At 38.8% G+C, this 23,767-nt stretch overlaps 1 protein-coding gene across 4 annotated transcripts in view; it reads right to left on the minus strand.

Annotated features, from left to right (window-relative positions):
• The window catches only part of CUNH1orf53 (chromosome unknown C1orf53 homolog), a 107,722-nt gene that overhangs the window by 63,000 nt on the left and 20,955 nt on the right, over positions 1-23,767 (minus strand). Inside the window, exon 3 of one of the 4 annotated variants that reach the window (XR_008424603.1) lies at positions 12,717-12,905. The exons of the other annotated variants lie outside the window; for them this stretch is intronic. The gene's annotated coding sequence lies outside the window, so the exon portion shown is untranslated. Of the gene's footprint in view, positions 1-12,716; positions 12,906-23,767 lie in introns of those variants that run through there. 4 annotated transcript variants of the gene reach the window in all.

Raw genomic sequence — 23,767 nt, forward strand, 5'->3', positions numbered from 1 at the left:
CTGCAATGATCTATGCTCTTGAGGGTATTTATACCTATTTTATGTGTATGGAGGAAACACTACCTAATAGTGTGACACTGGTTACCTCTTTCCAACTCTGCTCTGAGTGGCACCACATTGGTAGCGTGAAATCAGCCATGGTGGGAGTAGTCCCACCATAGAAATTGGACATGACTACAAATCAGGGCGTCATTTATTATTTTGTTGACGGTCTACTTAAGAAAGGAGATGGAAAAAGTTAACAAGGCAGATTAATCTTAATACACTGTGTAGACACAGTCCTTATGTTGTACATAGCCCAAAGAATGGGGAAACACTCTGAAATATTTAAAAAATTATCCAGTAACACATCCAACGTCACATTAAATGGTAACATTAAAATTCTTAGAGAAGTGATGGACTATTCAGTGAATGATTAGAGCAATTTAGAGACCCAACTCACACTGTACTTGAAAATAAATTCCTCATAAATCGAAGATCTCTTTTTTTTTCAATATATGAAATTTATTGTCAAATTGGTCTCAAAACACAGCATCTTTCTTTTGAAAGAAAACATAAGAGAATCTCTTTGTGGCCAACAAGAAAAAGCACCACCCAGATCCATTTTCAAGAAAGGTCTCATTGACTAGCTACAAGCATGTGGATAAGTGTCAGCCTTTGGCTGTCAGCTTTGTCTGCATCTACCTCAGCTTTCAGGCCAAATTCATACTGTTGTTGAGGCGGCTGCTAGCAAATGACTGAGCAAGGTGGTTATTCAAGGTTCAAGCCATTTCCACCCAATGAAGAACTGCTTGGATGGGCAATCTTAGCTCTGGGGCTCCCATTGGGCTGGTGAAGACTGTCCAATATGCAATGTGGTTTGACAGTCCCTTGCCCAATCCTGCTTTCTCTCTTTTTTCTTTTTTTCTTTTTTATGTGTTGCCCCTAATAAGACTTTCACATGCTTGACTTCATCTTGGGGTCTGCTTCTTTTTAGGGAAGCCACCTGCAACACTCTTTATGACTTTGAATTAGAAAAGGATTTTTTCCTTTAATACCTGAAGTGTTCTACAATGTGAGTCCAACATATTAGTGTTTGGAATTACTGACTGTATTATGGTAAGGCTTGGATACAATTCCATGGAGTTTGGAATTCTTACACTGAATTCAGACTGGGTGCTGAAATGTTAAGAGTACTCTTTGTCTTCTGGGATTAAACAAACATTTATTGAGAAAAATACAAGTTGCCAGGCATTGTTATGAAACAGTAGAAGAGTCAAATACAAGTAAGGTTGTCCTTGTTCCCAAGGATCATAGAAACAAGAACAAGGCAGGAGACACTTTGTAGGGATGTTCTGGCCAATGGATCATACACGATCTTAATTTGTTCTGGTCAAATTAACTTTGAGAAACTTTGGATGTTTCAGTTTCAGGTGGTAGCATCATTACATCTAGAAAACCACCCTAGATTTACTTAAAGGAAGAAATCATTCTTTTTTGGTGACAGAGTCTTTCTTATCTTATATCAAAAGGGCACTAGGATGTAACTATTGTGTAAGTGGAAAAATTTCTTACACTACTTAGCTAGTTAGCTGGCACCACCAAATGTACATCAGCCATGTCTCCATCAGATGGGGGAAGCTTATAAATGTTGTAACTATAAACAGAAAGGCTGTACAAACATGCAAGGAGTGTTCTCCTTCTACCACATATGGTCCTGTTCTGAGATCTCCGTCTTGATCTCTGATGGGTTGGCCCTTTCCTCCCAACAGTGGCCAGAAGATGAGCGCCATATGCTTAGAAATAGGAGTAGGAATGAACCCTGCAGCATCACTTGGCAATAAAATAATACACAATTTTTAAAAAGTTATTTAGACTGATATCGAGTGAAAAATGTGTACGGATGATAAGGAAACAGTTGTGTTCTAAGACTTTGAAAGAAGCAGGCCAACAATCCCTCATGACAGAGAGAAATATGTGTCTGATGAGGCCAGTGGCACTAGACTAAACTGAGTGATAGTGATGATTTAGAATCTGGCATTGCAAAGTTTTTCATTCTGTGTGTAAATTGTAACACCCCCACATCCACTGGACCTGAAATAGAAAAGATACTCTAACTCATCTCACTCAACCTTCAAAGCAAAGCTAATCAGAAGAGGAGCTGGGGGAGAGGAGAGAGGGTGAGTTTTATGTGTAACCTGTCAGGGAAGTAGTCTCTGAATTTAGTCTTTCCAAACAGAAGAGATTGCTTATTGTTTTCCTTGTAGACCTATCACACATTTGGCAATGTCCCAAAAACTCAATTTATTCTCTAGGGTCTTAGAACCAGAAAAAAAGACAAAGGAGAGATTTTTCTCATGGTCACTCAGAGGAAATGGAATGAAAATCTTGAGCAGCTGTAGTTAAAATGGAAAAGCCTTGAAGACCAAGAAAACTTCTATGCAAGTTCTGTGTTTGGGCTATTTTTAAAGTTAGAGTGAAGAGGCCTGAGAAAAGGCCATCATAAAAATATTTCATAGGCAATCTAGTTTAAGTGTAGCTGAATTTTGTTGAAATACTTATGGCTAGATATTTGAGGAAGATGGAGGAAAATAGGCAAAGTCACGAGTCACTAGTAGTCTTCTTTAGTGCTTATGGAAATTGAAATGATCTACTCTCACACACCCAGGCTTGAAGTCTAAGAATTCAACCCCTGAAGCCCCCAGCAAGCCAATGGGGCTGCCTTTATATACTTCTTCACCCTGTCTCTGCCTCCCAGACCAGGGAGCCTCCATGGGAGATGAGCTATTTTGTGATCCCTCACTCAGCAAAACTAGTATTTTTCACCTATTTAATACACATTTTTCCCCACGTCTTTATTTGAAAATCAAATATGTTGTATCTTGATAGCCCATTATTATGTAATTGGCAGTATTTCTTTACTTCTTGGTGGTAAATAAAATAATGGCATGTTTTATTCTTTTAATTTTGTTTAATATGAAATTTATTGTCAAATTGGTTTCCATACAACACCAGTGCTCATCCCAGCATGTGCCCTCCTCAATGCCCATCACCCAATTCCCCTTCCCTCCCACCAGCCAATCAACCCTCAGTTTATTCTCAGTTTTTAAGAGTCTCTTATGGTTTGCCTCCCTCCCTCTCTAACTTGTTTTTTCCCCTTCCCCTCCCCCATGGTCTACTGTTAAGTTTCTCAGGATCCACATAAGAGTGAAAACATATGGTATCTGTCTTTCTCTGTATGGCTTATTTCATTTAGCATAACATTCTCCAGTTCCATCCACATTGCTACAAAAGGCCATATTTCATTCTTTCTCATTGCCAAGTAGTATTCCATTGTATATATAAACCACATCTTCTTTATCCATTCATCAGTTGATGGACATTTAGGCTCTTTCCACAATTTGGCTATTGTTGAGAGTGCTGCTATAAACATTGGGGTACAAGTGCCCCTATGCATCAGCACTCCTGTACCCCTTGGGTGAATTCCTAGCAGTGCTATTGCTGGGTCATAGGGTAGGTCTATTTTTAATTTTCTGAGGAACCTCCACACTGTTTTCCAGAGCAGCTGCACTAGTTTGCATTCCCACCAACAGTGCAAGAGGGTTCCCGTTTCTCCACATCCTCGCCACCATCTATAGTCTCCTGATTTGTTCATTTTAGCCACTCTGACTGGCGTCAGGTGATATCTCAAGTGTGGAAGTGTGGTTTTGATTTGTATTTCCCTGATGAGGAGTGACATTGAGCATCTTTTCATGTGAATGATGGCCTGTTTTAAAATACATTAAGTGAGGGGCGCCTGGGTGGCGCAGTCGGTTAAGCGTCCGACTTCAGCCAGGTCACGATCTCGCGGTCTGTGAGTTCGAGCCCCGCGTCAGGCTCTGGGCTGATGGCTCGGAGCCTGGAGCCTGTTTCCGATTCTGTGTCTCCCTCTTTCTCTGCCCCTCCCCCGTTCGTGCTCTGTCTCTCTCTGTCCCAAAAATAAAAAAATAAAAAAACGTTGAAAAAAAAAAATAAAAAAAAATAATACATTAAGTGAAATGTAATAACGGTAATATCAGCTCCATTTTTTAAAGACCTTCTTTGTATTAGTCCCAGTGCTAAGTGAACTACAATTAGTATTTTATTTACTATAACCCTCACAAAAATGTAAGAGGATCAGTTTCATCTTATGTATTAAAAAACAGACTGGGAAATCTTACCTTGAAAGAAGGAAGACCGTCCAGAATGCAGGTCTATCTGAATCCAAACTCTATGCTCTTTCCACTATGCTACATTGCCTCTCAAGATAGCAACAGCTGCCTATTCTTACCCAGCTCTATGAATAACAACAGCATAATGGGGGAGCTTGGTTGACACAGTTGGCTGAGCATCCAACTCTTGATTTTGGCTCAGGTCATGATCCCAGGGTCGTGGGATCGAGACTTGTGTCAGGCTCCACACTGACAGTGTGGATCCTGCTTGGGATTCTCTCTCTGCTCCTTCCCCTTTTCTCTCTCTCAAAATGAATAAAATTTAAAAAAATTTTTAAAAATTAGTTATAAGCAAAATATTTAATTAAAAAAAAACACGCCAGCATAATGATACTAGCAGCAAACACTTATATGGCATTTATACACTGTGTGTGTGTATATATTCATTTAATACAACATAGCTATAAAGTAGGCACCATTTACCATTATTATCATCCTTATTTCATGGAATAGGAAACCGAACCACAGAGGCACTGCCCAAGGGCACACAACTAGTCTGTGGCAGAGCCAGTGTTGATCCAGGCAGTGTGTCTCCAGAGACTTAACTAACCCACCTTGCTCCCACACTAGGATTAGCAATCAACATTAGGGAGCTCTCCTCTCAGTGAGAGCTCACAGCTGAGTGTCCACAGGATTTGAACACAATTCATTCATCTGTTTTCACGGAGTACAGCCATTTATATTCTAGGTTCTTGTGTTTTTCCTTCAGGTCCTATATGCCTCGATAGAGAACAGGATTTTGTAAGTTGCAAAAGAAATGTATATTCCTTCAGGGGATTTTATTGAATTATAAGGGCTTAGCCACATGAACACATTGAAGTAAATTATAGGGCAAGAGAGAACGGAATGAACATATTTTATACTTAATATGAACTAAGTATTTTGCTTATGTGACACATATTATTCTCGTAACAATCTATTATTGTTCTCCTGTACAGATGAAGATGCTGAGTAAAGGTGAGACATGTGAGATAATGTGAACAAAGTCACATCAATAGTGAAGGGGGAATAGAACAGGGGGAACCTGGGTGGCTCAGTTGGTTAAGCTTCCAACTTTGGCTCAGGTCATGATCTCACAGTTCATGAGTTCAAGCCCTGTATTGTGCTCTCTGCTGTCAGCACAGAGCCCACTTTGGATCCTCTGCTTCCCTCCCTCCCGGCCCCTCCCCTGCTCTCTCTCTCTCTCTCTCTCTCTCTCTCAAAAAAAAAAAAATAGTGACAGAACAGGTCTGTCTGTAGCCAAAATCAATACACAATTACTGGTCAAAATACAAGAAGTCCATAAAGAGAAGGACAGGAAGAGAGAAAAACATGATTTGGAACAAAATATGGGCCCTAGTGGTGGCATTTCCTTTGGTCTAGAGGGCAGAGAGGGCATTCTAGAAAGCTGTAGAAATTCCATGAGAAAAGCATGAGAGTAGGAGTAACCTGCCATGTTGAGGACAGTGGCCCTGAAAGGAGTGAAGATAATTTGCAAGAGAGGGAGGAAAGCTTAGCTAACATTTTACTTCATAATACTCAGCTTTAAAAGACCATATGGAAAGTCTGAACCTGATCAGGAGCCAATGGGAGGCCATTATAAGTCCCCAAGAAATGTCCAAAGGACAATATCATAATTAATTAAATGAAATGATTATTTAGTGAACATGAGAGAGCACATCCATTAAATTACAGCTGAGATTAATGGAAATTCTAAATTAAAATTAAAAATCTGGCAAATGATATAGAAAATTCAGCCAAGCTTTTACCACAAATCTGCTGCTATAAAAAAAAATAGCCCAAGATCTTCAAAATAATGCCCAGGCAATTGAAAAAGCCAGCATGTGATTTATAATATGCCACTGATTTTGAAGAGCATTGGAAGGAGGTTTACTTAAACCTCATGAAGACAATGATTTAGAGCATGGAATGGAGCCACTAGTGTGGGCAGAAGTGAAAAAGGTTATTGCAAAAACAGCCTGTCTTCTCTTGTGTAGAAAAAAACCAGAAGTGGGGAGGATCTGTAGTCAATCAGCATGTCTAACGACAATATCACCCTAAAAAATGCAGGTCAACACCAGGCTTTTCAAAATTAAGGTGGATTTCACCTCCCCCCATCCTCCCTCCTCCACCCCCTCAATACCCCGCATCACCATCTTTTGTAATCACTACAGGATACAATCAGCAATGAGCTGGAACTGAGATTTGGAACAGAGCTCTGTCAAATCAATACACCAGCTGGAGCAGAAAGTCCAAGAAACATAAATTTCTTGGAAAATGACCCTGCATTTTGGCAATTATAACTGTGAATGAGAAAACTTCAGAATCTCAACCCTGAACAAAGTAGCAGGATCTTTTCCTTCCAACTCCTCTACAGTATGTTTTACTCATGTGTTTATTCCTGAGTCACAATTGTAGGAAAGCTTTCATAACGTTTATTCCTGAATGACTGAAGGATTCTGTGCTATAAAACAACACCAGATTTTATTGTACACTGTCTATTGAAATTGCCTACTAAAAGTTTTTGTCTCACCATGACGATTTTTCTTTCAGAGAAAGAATACTGAAAACGTATTTCTGTGGAATGCTTTAAAAATGAGAAATACAATAAACTTAGAATCTACTAATGTTTACAGTTTAAACCTTTCCATTTTTAAGTATAGAATCAGTATGCCAAGTCAGCCTGACTTGGAAGCTCCTGTAATCAGAATCCCACAGAGTGGAAAAGAGAGACAAATGATAAGTAAAATTCTTTTGAAATTTTGCTGAGTTTTTCCTTTAGGCAGTATACAGTAGGGAACCTGAATAATTTCACCTTATTCTATAGTAAATAGATTATGCAAGCGCTAGGGTGTTTCTCCTGCAGAAATTAGTGTTCCTCAGTAAAACTCTAGAAACGATTTGATTGTGATCTGGAGTTTACGCAATCAGACAGAATCAAAGACCCATTTCACATTTTTTCAATGTAGGGATTTCATTTTTTGCCTCCGTGTATTCTCGTATTCTTTCATTTGAGCTCTGAAAAGAAATGGTGTATACAGGTCCAAACTTGAAAACAGAAACTCCTCTCGGAATTAGGACCTGACTTATTTAACAGTCTGGTCCTGGACAACCTTGACCTCTGAGCCTCAGGTGTTTGTTTTTTGTTAACTCACTTATTCAAGCTATATTTACTGTGTATCTGCTGTTGTGCTAGGCCCTGGGTTAGACACTGGGGTTACGCAAATGAACACTGTATTCGCAAACTCTGTCCTCATGAAGCTTACAGCTCATGGAAAGAAACAGATATTAAACAAGACAAAACAAAAATACACATTAATAATTAGTTGATTTTTACCACAAATCTGCTGTTGTTAAAAAAAATAGCCCAAGATCTTCAAAATAATGCCCAGGCAATTGAAAAAGCCTGTTAAAAAAAAGAAAAACACAGGACCAAAATGGCATCACTTAGGTTAAAGCCCCAAATCTTACTTATACCAAGACTTACTACCTAACCCGACTGCAGCTGAGATAGGGAAACTGAAGGGCTCCATAAAAATCTGCTTTTTGCTCCTTTTTTTTTTCCATTCTTGCTAGGACCTACACCCCCACCCCACTTTACACAGACCTCATAATGTAAATACTGTAAGTCCTTGTAGGACATGGAGTTAATGATTTCTTTAGAATAGAGGACATCTAAGAAGGACCAGGTGAGAAGGACTGGAGGAAGCAGAGCATATTCCAGACCACAGGAACTAGACACCAAGGACCTGGAGCTTCAAGGAATAGTGCTTGGGGGTCTTTGCCTTGGTTCTGACTGGTCCCTGGCTGCCTGAGAAGACACATACACCCGACTACCAACCTCAGTAAAAACCCCCAGACCCCAAACATAGATGGGGGTCCTTTCTGAGTCTCTCTGAGCTCTGTACCTGCACTCTCTCTAAACCTTCAATAAATCTTGCTTTCATCTCCTCTGGCTCATGTTTGATTTCTATCCTGAGTGCATCCAGGGACCCTCTTGGCTGGTCCTACAGGATCCCCTTAGGGTCCCTGGACCTGGACTGCCTGCTGGCATCCCAGTTTCAACCCCACAGAAATGTAAGCTTTAACCAGCAACATGGGAACTTCCTGCTCAGCACTAGGAAATTGACTGATAGACCCCTCCATTCCCCTTAGGAGGGTGACCTTGACTACAACAATGGATCCTTTGCTAATTATTTTCCACTCCTTTTGTACGTTTAAAAACCTTTCTTTTTCTGTAGCCCTTTGGATATCCCCTCTACTTGCTGGACAGGACGCTGTCTAATATATGAATAAAGCCAAGTAGATCATTAAAACGCACTCAGTTGCATTTTGGTTATTTAACAGATTTCCTAAGTGTTAAGAAAGTACAGTAAGTATAGATTGACACCTCATAACGGAGATTCCTAATCTTACTTTTGTGGATCCTAAATAATAAATTGTCACTGACACATGAAAAGCTCAATAAATGGTAGCTGAATCTGAAAACATGTGCCGTTTGGCTAATGTAGACACTGGGGGAAAAGTAGGATCAAAGTTCTCTGATTCCTATTTTAGTTATGTTGCCTATCAGAAAACTGATAGCAGGGGCGCCTGGGTGGCTCAGTCGATTGAGCATTTGGACTTTTGGTTTCGGCTTAGGTCATGATCTCGCAGTTCATGAGTTCTAGCCCCACATCGGGCTCTGTGCTGATAGCGTGGAACCTGCTTGGGATTCTCTCTCTCTCTCTCTCTCTCTCTCTCTCTCTCTCTCTCTCTGTCTCTCCCCTGCTTGCACTATCTCTCTTTCTCAAAAAATAAACATTAAAAAAAAAAAAAAAGAAAAGAAAACTGATAGCAATCTTCTTACCGGGAGTCTGGCAGAGGGAAAAGAGAGAATTTCATGCAACAAATGCCTTAACTTGAGGAGAGAGAAAACATTTTAAGGAGTCAAATCTAGTATGTCTAAAGAGACATACCTTAAAGAACTCATTCATCTTTTTTCTTTTCCTTTTCTTTCTTCTTTTTTTTCATACTGCTTTGGTTTCTTTCTCAAAACTTAAATCCTTTAACAAGAGTTTTTGTTTGTTTGTTTGTTTTTAAGAAAAAAGCTTAGAACATGAAACAACAGTTCAAGTGCCGGTGGGTAAGGGATTTAACTGAAATGAATCTAATTCAATTTTGTGCAATTCACCACATTTTGATGCAGAAAAAAATAAAAGGAATCTGCCTTGCTAACTGAGTGGAGGCTTGTTCTGACCCCATTCATCACATTCAAGGACTATTCTGCTCCAAGCCAAAATAAAAATGTAATATTACACATCCCAGAGGCAGCTTAGGAAGCTTTGCAATGGCTTACCTGCCCAACTCAATGTATGAGGAAAAATATTGTTTTGTGTGTGATGATTCTGTTTTGCGTGTCATTACTTGAGATATTTAGGATATCTAGTGTTTCCTGTGGCCATCTTTAAGATCAAGAAACCAAGGCGAAGGAGGAAGTTACTTCCTCAGGGAAATGGTATTAGTCATGAGTAAAGCCAGAAATACTGTTGTCTGACTCACTCTGGTTGGATTTAGCTTCAGGGGACGGTGGTACAATGAAGGAAACTGGTAAAATGAACAGAGGGGGGAAGGGAAGAAAAAAAGATATAAAAGGGGGGGGGAATTGAAAGAGAAGTTAAAGAAAAATTTTTTTTAATGTTTATTCAGTTTTGAGAGACAGAGACAGCGTACAAGCAGGGGAGGGACAGAGGGAGAGGCAGACACAGAATCTGAAACAGGCTCCAGGCTCCGAGCTGTCAGCACGGAGCTGGACGTGGGGCTTGAACCCATGACGGGAGCCAAAGTCGGCAGCATTAATTAACCGACTAAGTCACCCAGGCGCCCCGAAAGAAAAGTTTTAAAAGGAGTGATTCTTCCATGTTAACTTAGAGTGGCTGACAATACCTCTGTAGAAATGTCAATGAAAAAAAGAAGTCCATGCAACGTCTTAGGTTACAGGTTTAAATTTGGTTCCTCTGTCACTTTGTTCTCTTAAAATTACACTATATTCTAATTGCTCATTTACTTTGTTGTTGTGGCTCAGCCTACAAATTTAGTTCAATTCAACTAATGTTAAGTTAGCCCCTATCATTCACAAAGATCTGCCCAAAGACATTCAAGAGGAAAATGTGAATAAGACATATTTTCAGCTTTTAAGTGGCTTACATACATGAAGTGATCAATTATCCCACTTTGTGGTTGTTGGGTTTTTTTTTTTAATTTTTATTTTAGTATGTTTTGGACTTATGGAAAAATTACAAAGATAGGACAAAGAGTTCCCAGGCACTTTATACCTAGTTTCCCCATCCCCATTATGAACATTTTAAACTAAGTGTGGTACATTTGTCACAACTGATGAGCCACTATTGGTACGTTATTAACTTAAACGCATACTCTTCTCAAGCTTCCTAGACCTTTGCTGTTCTAGGATTCAATCGGGGATACCACATTATATTCAGTATTCATCTCTCCTTGGGTCCTTCTTGTCTGCAACAGTTTCTCAGAGTTTCTTTGTATTTGACGACTTTGAGAGTTATAAAGAGTGCAGGTCAGGGGCGCCTGGGTGGCTCAGTCTGTTAAGCATCTGACTTCAGCACAGGTCATGATCTCATGGCTCATGAGTTCGAGCCCCAAGTGGGGCTCTGTGCTGACAGCTCAGAGCCTGGAGCCTGCTTTGGATTCTGTGTCTCCTTCTCTCTCTGCCCCTCCCTGCTCGCTCATGTGAAGATACTATCAATATGACTTACTACTATTCATACGGACTTTGATCACCTGGCTGAGGTAGTGTTTGTCAGGTCTCTCCACTATAGCTACTTTCCCCCTCCCCTTTCCATATTATTCTCTTTGGAAGGAAGTCACCACACACAAGCCACACTTAAGGAGCAGGGAGTTAAACTACACAAATTATTTGGAATTGAGTATTTTTACAAATTATTTGGAATTGAGTACACACATTATTTGAAATTCTTTTTTTAAAAAAAATATTTTATTTTTCAGTAATTTCTACACCCAACGTAGGGCTCAAACTTAAAACACTGAGATCAAGAGTCACATGCTCCACTGAATGAGCCAGCCAGGCACTCTTGAAATTCTATTGCAGGGAAATTTACCTATTCTTCCTCATTAATTTATTCAGTCATTTATTACATTGATTTGACTCATGAATATTTATTTTATTTTATTCTTCGGGTTGCAACTCAATACTACTTCATTTTGTTGCTTAAATTGCTCCAGCTATGGCCACTGGGAGCTCTTTCAGCTGGCTTTTGAATCCCTTTGACATAGCCCCATCCTGTGAGTGTGTGTGTGTGTGTGTGTGTGTGTGTGTGTGTGTGTGTGTTTTAAGGTATTTCCTTACTTTCTGATACTAATATGCTCCAGGCTTATCTTGTATATTTTCTGATCCACTTCTAGAATCTGCCATTTCTCCGAAGAGTCCTGGTTCCTTTGGTTGAAGAATGGTATGAGAAACTAAGATGTGAGCGTAGGTGTTCTTGTTACTACTAGGGAGTTGTTGCTTCTGGCCCTTCTCAGCTGGTAGAGCAAGGAAATACATGTGTGCGTGTGAACCTGTGTATATACTCAGTGACTATAAATATATCTATATGTAACCATCTGAATTTTAGGTTGAAGTTGAGTTCATGCTGTTATCTCCAACTCTACTCCGCTACCACATAGCTCATTCCAACCTTCATCTCTTCCTTATTTGTAAACTCCCACTTCGACAGTCAGGAACCTGGGTCCCGCGCACTTACTGAAGACTTCAATTGCAGTACACGTTTGTATAGTGGTTTCAGAGTTGTTAGCTTGTGTCCCTGTGGGAAACAGTGTCATCAACTAGAATACAGCTAATACTTCCTCTTGATTTTAATCCTGCAGACTCTACTCATTCACAGCCCTTTTAGTGAAGTTGTTTTATACATTTATTTTGCAGTTAGTTTTTTTCAGTCACCTGTGCATTCCCTCCTGGTTCTCCTGAACGCCTAAATGTTGTTTTTGTTGTTGTTTTGTTTCTGTTTTTTAGAGAGAGAGAGGACAAGCTGGGGGGGGGGGGGAGGGAGAGAAAGAGAGAGAGAGAGAGAGAGAGAGAGAGAGAGAGAGAGAGAGAATATCCCAAGCAAGCTCCACGCCCAGTACAGAGCCCAACATGGGGCTCAATCCCACGACCCTGGGATCATGACCTGAGCCAAAACCATGAGTCAGACGTTCAACCAAGTCATCCAGGTGACTCTTTTAAAAAAAACTTTAAATGCATTAAAGTTTGTTCTTTGTGCTGTAAAATTCTATCATTTTTGACAAATGCATAGAATCACGTATTCTACTACAGTATCATACATAATATTTTACCACCCTAAAAAAAATTCTCTTGTGTTTCACCTACTAAACTCCCTCCCACGACCCCCAACAACCACTGATCTATTTATTGTTGTGTCTTTTCCAGAATGTCATGTAAATAGAATCAAACAGTATACAGCATTTTCAGCTGGCTTCTTTCACTTAGACATATGCATTTAAGATTTAGGCCCATTATTTGGTGACTTGACAGAACTTGTCATCACTTCCTGGTTATCACTTGTGCATTTACTTGGTGGGCTTACCCATGATACTATAACTTTTATGAGGATAAAGACTCATCTTTCTTGTTCTTCATTTTATCACCAGTGCCCAGCACAGTGCCTAGTAAATAAAAAAGATCAATAGCTATTTGCTGAATAAGTAAATCCAATCAAGTCCTTTTAGATATTGTTGTGTAAAAGCTCTTTGCTCTGTTCTATTGCACAAATATTAATATTATAATAGTTCTTTGTTTTGTTTTTTAAATATTTTTTAAAAGTTTATTTCATTTTGAGAGAGAGAGAGAGAGAAAGAGAGAGAGAGGATGTGCACAAGCGGAGGAGAGGCAGAGAGAGAGAGGAGGACACAGAATCCAAAGCAGGCTCTGGGCTCTGAGTTATCAGTGCAGATCCTGGTGTGGGGCTTGAACCCATGAACCGTGAGATCATGACCTGAGCCGAAGTCAGACACTTAACTGACTGAGCCACCCAGGAGCCCCTATAATTAATTGTTAATATCTGGATTAGAACAAGAGAATTTGCTGTCCAATTTTATTTGCTAATTACTAAAAAATTTTTAGAATTCCTACAAATTTCATTTTAACATAGTATTTCAGCTGTAACCTTATCTGTGACAAATATGAAACTGCAATAGATAACTGGTTTATTTCTCTTAGGATAACGCATATAAGTTGAACATATAAAATTAGCACTGAAAAGATCCCAAATACTAACTGTTGGCATTAATTTTTACAACCTGAGAGAAGTCTCTATTTTTACTTACTTATATTTTAACAAAAAAAGAGAGTATAACTTTTTAAATTATATAAACTCTTAAATCAAAATAGAAAGTACATACAGAATAACGCATACATCAAAACGGTAGAGCGCAGTGGATTTTCCAGAGTGAACATATTCAGGTAATCTTCACCCAGATCAAGAAATAGGATGTTGCCAGAACCTCAAAAGTTCCTGTCATGTCCCCTTTTAGTCACTACCTCCTATTTAAGTTACTCACTCTTCTGACTAATTTTGTCTGTTTTTGAACTTTATATAACTGAGTCATACATTACATATTTTTTTTTAATGTTTGGCTTCTTTTGTTCAACATTGTGCTTATGAGATTTATCCATTTTTTTTTTTGTAGATTTAGATTTTTTTCATTGCTAGATAATCTTCCTTGTATGAATACACCACTACTTATTCATTCAATTTTTGGTGGGAATCTAGGTATTTTCTAGTTTGGGGTTATTATGAATAACGCTATTATAAACATTTAAGTATATGGTTTTGGTAAACATAACATGAATGTGTTGACTATATACGTAAAGGCGGAATGGTTGGATCATAGAGTATGTGTAATATTATGATATAGCCGATCTTTAAAACTATGTCAGGATTTTACTGATTGTCCTAGAAAGCTAAAGTTGAATGGTTTTAAGTTCATAGTATTTAATAAAATCATAGCGTATTGTATTTCATTTGAGAATATGACTATAAATGTAGTGGGCAAAATCATGAGCCCCCTGCCCCATTCCCAAAGATTCAAATTCTAATCCCTGGATCTGTTTAATACGTTACCTTACATAGCAGAAGGAATTTTGAAGATATGGTTAAGTTAAAGATCTTGTGATGGGGAGATTAGCCTGGATTATCCAGGTGGGGCTAATATAATCACAAGGGTCTTTGAGAGAGGAAGTAGGAAGGTCTGAGTCAGGAAGGAGGTATGTTGGCAGGAAAGAAGAGATCAGAGACAGAGAGATTTAAATATGATGCACTACTGGCTTTGAATGTGGAGGAAAAGGACCATGAGCCAAGGAATGCGGAGGACCTCTAGACAGGGAAAGGAAAGGGGACACATCCTCCACAGAAGAGTCATCAGCAAAGGAATGGGTTCTCCCTTTGAGCCTCCAGAAAGAACACAAACTTGTCAACAGTGATGTTAACTTAGATGACCCATTTCAGACTTCTGACCTGTAGAACTGTAATAGATTTGTTTTCCTTTAAGCCACTGAGTTTCTAATTTGTTACAGCAGCAGTAGGAGTAATGTAATACTGAATGTGGTCTTTTATTTCTTTCTTTCTTAAAACAATTAAAACCTTTTCTGCAGGCTCTTGAGAAATATGAAAATTGGATTATATTTCTAACACCAAGAAAAATGATTTAAAATTCTTTTTTTTTTTACTACCTGGGAATTTTATTATTTTTTCCTAAGCCTTTCATTTTAATTCCAGTACAGTTAATATACAGTGTTATATTATTTTCAAGTGTACAATACAGTGATTCAACCATTCTATACATTACTCAGTGCTCATCATGGTAAGTGTACTATTAATCCCCTTCATCTATTTCACCCATCCCCCCACCTACCTCCCCTATAGTAATGATTAATTTGTTCTCTCTAGGTAAGAGTCTGTTTCTTCGTTTGTCTCTCTGTCCTTTTTTCCTTTGGTCATTTGTTTTGTTTCTTGAATTCCACATATGGGTAAAATTATATGGTATTTGTCTTTCTTTGACTGACTTATTTTGTTTAGCATTATATATTATACTTTCTAGCTCCATCCTTTTTGTTGCCAGTGGCAACATTTCATTCTTTTTTATGGTTGAGTAATATTCCACTGTATATATATACCACATCTTCTTTATTCATTCATCTATCAACGGACACTTGGGTTGCTTCCATAATTTAGGTATTGTAAATAATGTTGCAATAAACATAGGGGTGCATGTATCCCTTTGAATTAGTGTTTTTGTGATTTTTTTGGGGGTAAAATACCTAGTAGTGCATTTATTGGATCATAGGATAGTTCCATTTTCAACTTTTTAAAGAAACTCATGCTGTTTTCCACAGTGGCTGCATAAGTTTGCATTCCCTTGAATGTAGTCTTTTAAAAATGAGCTATTTTAAGTTCTACTTACATTTTTTAAATCAAATATCTCATTCTATTTTAGTACATAGTTTAATTTTAACAATAAAGATGACTCATATTTTGTATGTTAAAATCTACTGCATAAGAATTAATAAATGTAGGTTAATTTCAACTAAGTACTTATACAGGCTGCTTTTTAAAATACTGTATTTATTTTAGTGATACCATATTTATCGTTTAGCTTGTCTTTCTTCCACAGTTTTATTTTTCCATTGGTTCCTTTTTATTTATTTTGTTTGGCCCCCATCATTTCTTAAGTTCTCTATAGAATTTCAGAGGGTAAAAATTGCTATTTCATTAGCTTCCTTGATCTTTATTTTAATTAAACCTGTTTTTGATCGAAATTTGGATAAGATTCATATAACCAACTGAATAGATGGAGGAAAAGTACAAGAATAAACAAGTGCAAGACCTATTAATGTTCTCTGGACTCCATCTTTCCCTGATTTCCCCAAATGTTCTGCGACCTTCCTTTTTCACTAGAACATAGCCCCTCTTTAACTCAGAAAAGAAACATTTACCACATGGATAAGGAACAGAAATAAAGAAAAACATGAGAATTAAATGAAAGTCCAGGAAAATTTTGATTGCCAACATATATTTCCCTAAATTAGACTATGGCCACAACCCTTGGCTAAATCCCAAACCCCAAAGCAGCAGCAGAGTAGCATCTGGGTGGGGATTATCTGATTTATCCAGGGGAAATCAAATCCACTTCAGGGACTCTGAGGCCATGTAGAAATTGTAACAAAGACTTAAATAGCAAAATTTTTAAAAATTGTAAATACGGCATTATTTTTGTACAGATTAGACAGGAAATATTTAAACTGTCTTAAAGTAGTAAGTGTACTAATACTTTGACCACTACAGTATTCCTAGTTCTAGATATACTGTGCCAGTTATACAGATGAGCCTGAAGTTGGGAAACACTACATACAAAAATTTTGTAAAGGAGTAAATTTGGGAATAATTATTTGTATGTATACGTGTGTGTGTGTGTGTGTGTCTTTCATATATCTTTGTTTTGCAGAAGGATTAATAGAAAGTGACTGATACATTTAAATTGTTATTCTTGTCTAATTGGTGAACAGTATTTATAAATCCTCTTTGTTTTTCCCCCTCCTGGGTTTGCAGTCTTGTCTCTCATTACAGGCCGGTCAGGGGTGACTATGCAATCCTCTGTTGCAGGCTAGCTTGAAGGTCTAGCCCTGGGATCTAAGCCGCTGCAAATTTCTTTCGTTCAACTGGTAGTCTTGGTCAGAAGGAGAAGTAACAGGAGAGGACAGTGTATTGGGATTAATTACTAGAAAGAGAATGTGTGATTTCAAAGGAATATAAATAGGTTACCAAGTTGGGGGAGAAACAGATAAAATCAGGAGGAGAAACTCTAGTATGTTTACTTTCTTTGAAGCACAGAGATAAGGTGAGCCAAATATCCAGGTAGGTCAAGTTTTCAGTGAAGGATGAATTGAAAATCCTCCATGCCCACTTGCCCTGACAGAGGCCCTTTCCCCATGTTAATGACATTAAAATGGCAAAAGACACAACTGCAGCATTATTCAGAATAGCCAACATAGCGGGAACAATCTAAGTGTCTGTCAACAGATAAATGGATAAAGGCATGATATGTGTATCTAGATAGATAGATAGACAGACAGACAATACAAAGATATTCTTCAGTCATGAATAGGAAGGAAATCTTGTCATATGCCATAACATGGATGAACCTTGAAGGCATTAAGCTAAGTGAGATAAGTCAGAGAAAGACAAATACTGTATGATCTCATATGTGAAATCTAAAAAATCCAAACTTATAGAAATAAAGTAAAAATGTTGGCAAAGAAGGGCTGGGAATTGGTGGAAATGGGAGATGTTGGTCAAAGGGTGCAAACTTCCAGTTATAATACGAAAATGTTCTGGGGATGTAATGTATGGCATGGTGAGTGTATATAGTTCATAATGCTGTATCATGTACTTGAGAGTTGCTAAGAGTAGATCTTAAATGTTCTTCCTACAAAAAAAGAAATGTTAATTATGTAACATGATGAAGGTGTTAGCTAAGGCTATGGTGGTAATCATTTTGCAATATATAAGGGTATCAAATCAACACACTGTACACCTTAATCTTATGCAATGTAAGATGGCAATTCTTTCTCAATAAAACTGGAAAAAAACAACAAGATACAAGAAAATGAGGGAAATAGTAATTAGAAGCAGAGCAATGCATAGTTTAGTTAGCTACATGTTGGGAGAAAGTCTTGGTAGAGGAGTCAGTCTGTGAGAGGGTGGTATTGCAGACAAAAGATGAAATCATGAAGGAAAGAATTCAAGTTATGGATCAAAAGTAAAAGGAAGCCACATACTCAAGTGCCTCTGGGATATCGGAGACTTTGGCTAAGTGGTGTTGACAATAAATCTTTGGGTTCAGTATGCATACATCTTGCCTGGTCTGGTTATCTGTATTGTTGCTTGGAAGTAACCTTGGTCTGGAAAGTTATAGAAGCTCATTTTCTTGGAAACCTCAGCAACTTGGCTAAGGACTTCAGAAATAGTCTCAGCCTGGCTAGATTTGTTCTATCAGGCCGATGTGATTGCTGTAAGAATTGTAACAACCCAGCATGGGAATAGGAGGGGAGTCAATGCTCTTCACCATTCACTGCCCTCTCCTCCACAGGCTGGAGTGAGTTTAATCCTTAAGGTAAACAATTTCAAAAAAGATACCTCTTTGAACCCTAACTGACTGCTCTGGAAATACTCTCTCATTGTCCCCCTACCTCCTACTTCATCCTTCTGTTTTGTATGAATTAAAGCTAGGCTTACAAATGGAAAACAAATTGTGTGTGTACTATGATTCAGCTTCTTATGAATGAAATCATACAGAATATATTCTTTTGTGTCTGCCTTCTTTTGCTTAACGTTGTATCTATAAAAGTGATCCATGTTGCATGTAACAATGATTTATTCTTTATATTGCTGAGTAGTACTCTGTTATATGAATATACCAAAACTGATTTATATACAGTCATATTGATTGACATTTGGATTGTTACCAGGTTTTGGCTCTAATGGATAAAGTTGCTATGAACATTCTTATACATGTCTTTTCGTGGACATGTAAACTAATTTTTCCTAGGTATATACCTAAAAGTGGAATTTCTATGTCATGGGGTTATTTTGCATGTTATACTTTAGTAGGTACTTCCAAAGAGTTTTCCAAAGTGGTTTTAGCAAGTTACATTCCCATTAACAATGTATGAGAGGTTTCGTTGTTCCAAATCCTTTCCAACACTTGGTATTATCAATCTTTTTATAATTTTAGCCTTATGATAGTTATATTGCAAAATCTTTGTGGTACTAATTTTCATTTCCTTGAAAACTAATAGCATTGAATACCTTTTCATGTGCTTATTATCTGTTTGGATACCTTCTTTTAGTGAAGTGACTATTTAAGCCTTTTGTCCATTTTTTTTTTGGATTGTTTGCTTTTAAAAAAATGATTAATGGGTGATTTTAAAACATTTTCAGTATGTTTCAATTCTCAGATACAGATATACATATATATGTCAGATATTGATTATACAACTGTCAGATATTGATGGTACATATGTCAGATATAAATGTATATATCCCTTAGGTTGGCCTGTAAGGCAATGCACCAGAATGAGCTTGAAAGGACACACTATAATCATTTTGCTTCATTTCTACAGTGTGTATAAGTTTTCTTAACACAGAAAACATTACTGCTTTGTTTAATAAAATTAACATCACTATCATAGCTCTTCAGAAGGTACCTTTCTTTCCACCTAATGGCACATCTTAAGGATAATATTAAGAATAGCACCCCCCCCCCCAATTGCTTTCATTCAAATACAGGAAATGTCAAAATTATAGAACAAAAATGTCACCACTCCCACCACTCACTCTTTCATATATTTCAATTCATAATAACACAACATGGTCCCAAATACTCTGTCTTCACATTAACAGAAATAAGTGGAGGAAAGGAAAACATACATCCAGAACTGTATGAGGCCTTTGTCATAATGGAAAGTAAAACACTCTTTTAAGATTTTGGATAGATGAGGTGCAGCTCTTTTCTTTGAAAAGCGAGAGGCTCATTCTCAAGCTGAAAGCTGAAAGCTTGAGAAATGGGTACAATTTCAGTAGAAATTGGAAACCTAGAATTGATGGTCTTATGATCATGGCTCCCTGTATACCCCTTGGAAAGCATTCACATTTGGAGACACATACCTCAGTTAGAGAAACTCTGTATTAAGACTTGTGTTAATCATTCACAATTGAAGCTGTTTAATAAGTTCTGTTACCAGAATTCTGAATTGCATTAGGGTGTACTGGATGCCTTCTGTTGGCCCCTTCATATCTCTCATCACCTTTCATCACCCTACTCTCTACTCTGGACAGCTTGGCTTTCATGGATTAACTCAAAAGTACCTCTTCCTTCTGGCTTCCAGTGGGGTTTGGACAATGGGAATTCCTGACAGGAGACTGGAGAATGAGACAGGGTGTTGTTAACCTTGACTCTTCCTCTGTGAAATTGCCTTGAGCCTACCGCATTCCTCTTCTGAAGGTCATTACTCTTTTGAGTCTCTCTCCCAGTTTCCATAACCCTTTGTCTTCATTCTTTTGGCCCTAGAGATGGAAGAGTTCTGCTGCTGGGAGCATGGTTTCCTGCACCACGCTCTGTAGCTTCCCAACATTGCCACGCCTCTGCAGTTAGTCCCTTTGTAAATAAACCCTTCTTAAACTTTATCCTAATTTGGAAGTGCCATCTGCTTCCTGTTCAGACCTTAACTGATACTCAATTTAGAGATTACTGGCTTTGCCCGAGTTCCCTTGGGAGAATAGCTCCAACTATGTTTGGAGCCAAAGGAGCTCAAGTTGGATATGGATAGGATATTCTGAGGTCTGAGAGGTGCAGACGCACAGAGCCATTCTATTGGTTTTTCTATTACATTGTTCCCTGCTATACCAGAATGAAGCAAGCATAAGAATGATCTAAACCTGGAAGACTTGGCTATTTTGGAGGCCTTGCTGGGTGGGTAGGCAGCAAAGTACCTCTGAAGGTCACAGCAGACTCTGCAGTGATGATAGAGATCCCAGAGGAATCCATCAACCTACAAAAAGCCTCCTAACAATAAAATGGACATTTACTGAAGATTAGGGAAAATAAGAGTTATAATAGCATAGGAAGGAAAAAACTTTAAAACTATTCCTTAGAAATAACTGCTTCCATGTTCAAGGGACCAAATATTCAAACACCATTTCCCATGTTCAAATACCACGTTGATCAGCTTATCTAGAGTTTCCTTGAGGATGCTCAGAATTCCTAACTTAAGTGTTTTATGTCCCTGTCCCCTGCCATTTTATTTATTTTAAATTCCTATAAAACCTCCACCTACCTTGTGAGAACCCCTAATCTTATACTTATCAGAGTTTATTATCCCAGGATCCAGAATCTTTTGTCTTGTAGTTAATATCCCTAAACCTGGGTATTCAGTTTTAGAATAACCTCAGCAGGCCAGTCCAGGGTAGGCCCTCCAAATCTCACCAAAAAGCCGGAGTGGAGAGGAGCACTCACAATAGTGTCTAGCCTTCACCTGAATGAGTATGGAAGGGTGCCCCACAAAGGGAAACCATTAAAGCAAGGCAAATGTTGACTCTGAAAGAGGATAGCCTCCTAAGGCTTTCTCCTTAAGGAGAAAGGGAATTACTTTCCAAACTGTCTCTTCCTTTGCAAAGCTATCTGTGTTAGTCTTCCGCATCATTGTGCAGAATGCTTTAAATAACTCATTTTCCTCCTTTCCCAAACTCTACCCTTTCCACATTGTTACCTCTAGCCCTAATAGTATTAAGAACCATAGTGTTTACAGAGTGAAAAACATCTTAATGTATACTTCCTTAGCCACACACACATACACGCACACACACAAAGACCTTAAAAAGTTTTCACTTCTGGCACCTGGGTGGCTCAGTCAGTTAAGCGTCCAACTCTTGATTTCTGCTCAGGTCATGAGCTCGTGAGCTGTTCATGGGACAGAGTCGTGAGTGGGGTTCTTCGCTGACAGTGCAGAGCCTGCCTGGGATTCTCTCTTTTCCTCTCTCTCTGCCCTCCCCCATGCTCTCTCTCTCTAAATATAAATAAACATTAAAAAAAAAAAAAGCTTTTCATTTCAGTGTCCTGTAGTACTTCTAGCCTTATAATGAAAAATAGCAGCACCTGCCCAGGACTCCCCACTCCTTGCTCCCATCCTTTTAAGCGCCTCTTTTTTTTTATCTTGTATATTTACCTATATCTAAAAATTATGCTTATTTGGAAATTCTGGGTTTTTCTTTTCTGATATTGCTGACTGTAAATACCGTGATGAGCTGTTCCTTTAGGAAGGAAGCAGCTGTGACGGATACTGCTGGCACACAACCCTCAGCTGTCAGCTCTCTTCAGGGGTCCCTTCTGTGCCAACATGAGGGAAGCCCACATTGTGTGAGTCATATACACAGCATATAAATTGCCAGCCCCCTCAGGGTGCCTGGGGGGCTCAGTGGTTAAGTGTCCAACTCTTGGTTTTTCCCCGGGTCACGATCTCACGTTTTTGTGAGTTCAAGCCCTGCATCAGGCTCTGCGCGGGCAGCCAGGAGCCTGCTTAAGATTCTCTCTCTCCCTCTCTCTCTCTCTGCCCCTCCCTCACTCATACTCCCTCTCTCTCTCTCAAAATAAATAAAATAAAACTTAAAAAAAATGTTTAAGAAAAATCACCAGCCCCCTCATCCTGACTTGGGTCAAACTTTGAAGAGCTATGTAGTGTCAGAGCTTCCTGGAGGGTTGGCTGAGGCCTTCCTTGAGACTCCATTATAGCCCAGCCTCTGCTCACTCTTCCTTCTTTTCCTTCCCTTTTGAAGAATGTTCCCTAGTAAACTTCCAGCTGTTGAGCCTCCTCCCTCTCAGAGGAGGCTTCCGGGGAATCGCCTGGGGTATTACCACAGTGACCGCCTGCTACAGGACATGAGGCCTTTTCTATCCTGGACAGCACTCCACTACCCTTTGCCTTGTCACAGTTTCCTTTCATTTCACTTTCTTTGTTGTTGCATTATCGTTTTTAGGTAAATTGAAACAGACATGCTAACAAACACTTGGCTTTTCTCCCCTAAGGAAACTCTGGTTAACCTGATTGATTTAATGAGTCTGTTTTGCAGAAGTTGACCAACTACTGATAAGACCAGCCGAGACTGGAGCAAACTGGAAATTGTTGCTGGTGTGAAGAAGGAACCAACAGTGAATGAGAGTAACCTCTGTAACAACACACACCCCTGGATCTGCCCCCCACTTGTCATGTTTATGCTGCCATTTGTAATGAACACCTGTCCCACGAAGACATGTGATTCTGGAATACACATGCTCAGAAAGGAGGGCATCTCCCTTTTCCCTATACCCAAACAGCATTTTCCATCCAACCTGCATACCTGGTGACATCCTGGCCCCTTGTCCTTAAATACACCCAACCCCAATCCTCCAGGGAGGAGGCAGATTTGAGGCTCCCTCTCCTGTCTCCTCGTTTGGTTGCCTTTCTAACAAACCCTTTGTCTGCTGCATCCCAGATGTCTCAGTGGTTGGCTTTGCTGTGCATCTGGCATATGAACTTGGAATCAGTTACAAAGTCAGAATGTAGTATAATGGCAAGATAGGTATTATTCACAGCTGGGTCACATCCTTTATTCTGACTATATTTTATTTCATGGACTTTTTCTTTCTCTCTTGGCTCATATTTTTACTTCCTCAGTTTTTGTACCAATTATCTCCTCATTCCATTTTTAAAACAAATTCTCCTTGGAAGATAGTCACAAATATTAGCTATTCAATGAGTCTTATATTATTCTTAGAGACCTTGCTCTTGGAGGCCTCTATTCTGTTCTAATCTGGTTGTTCTCTATGCCTGATGAAGACTGTTGTCTTGGTATTTTTGTTCACCATCATTCTGCGAATCCCTTCCACTTATCTCCCGGTTGAATTCCTTGTTCCCTGGATCCCATTTCTTCCTCTTT

Source organism: Panthera pardus, unplaced genomic scaffold (genome assembly GCF_024362965.1).
Source record: "Panthera pardus isolate Hobbes unplaced genomic scaffold, ASM2436296v1 HiC_scaffold_21, whole genome shotgun sequence".
NCBI classification, from domain to species: domain Eukaryota; kingdom Metazoa; phylum Chordata; class Mammalia; order Carnivora; family Felidae; genus Panthera; species Panthera pardus.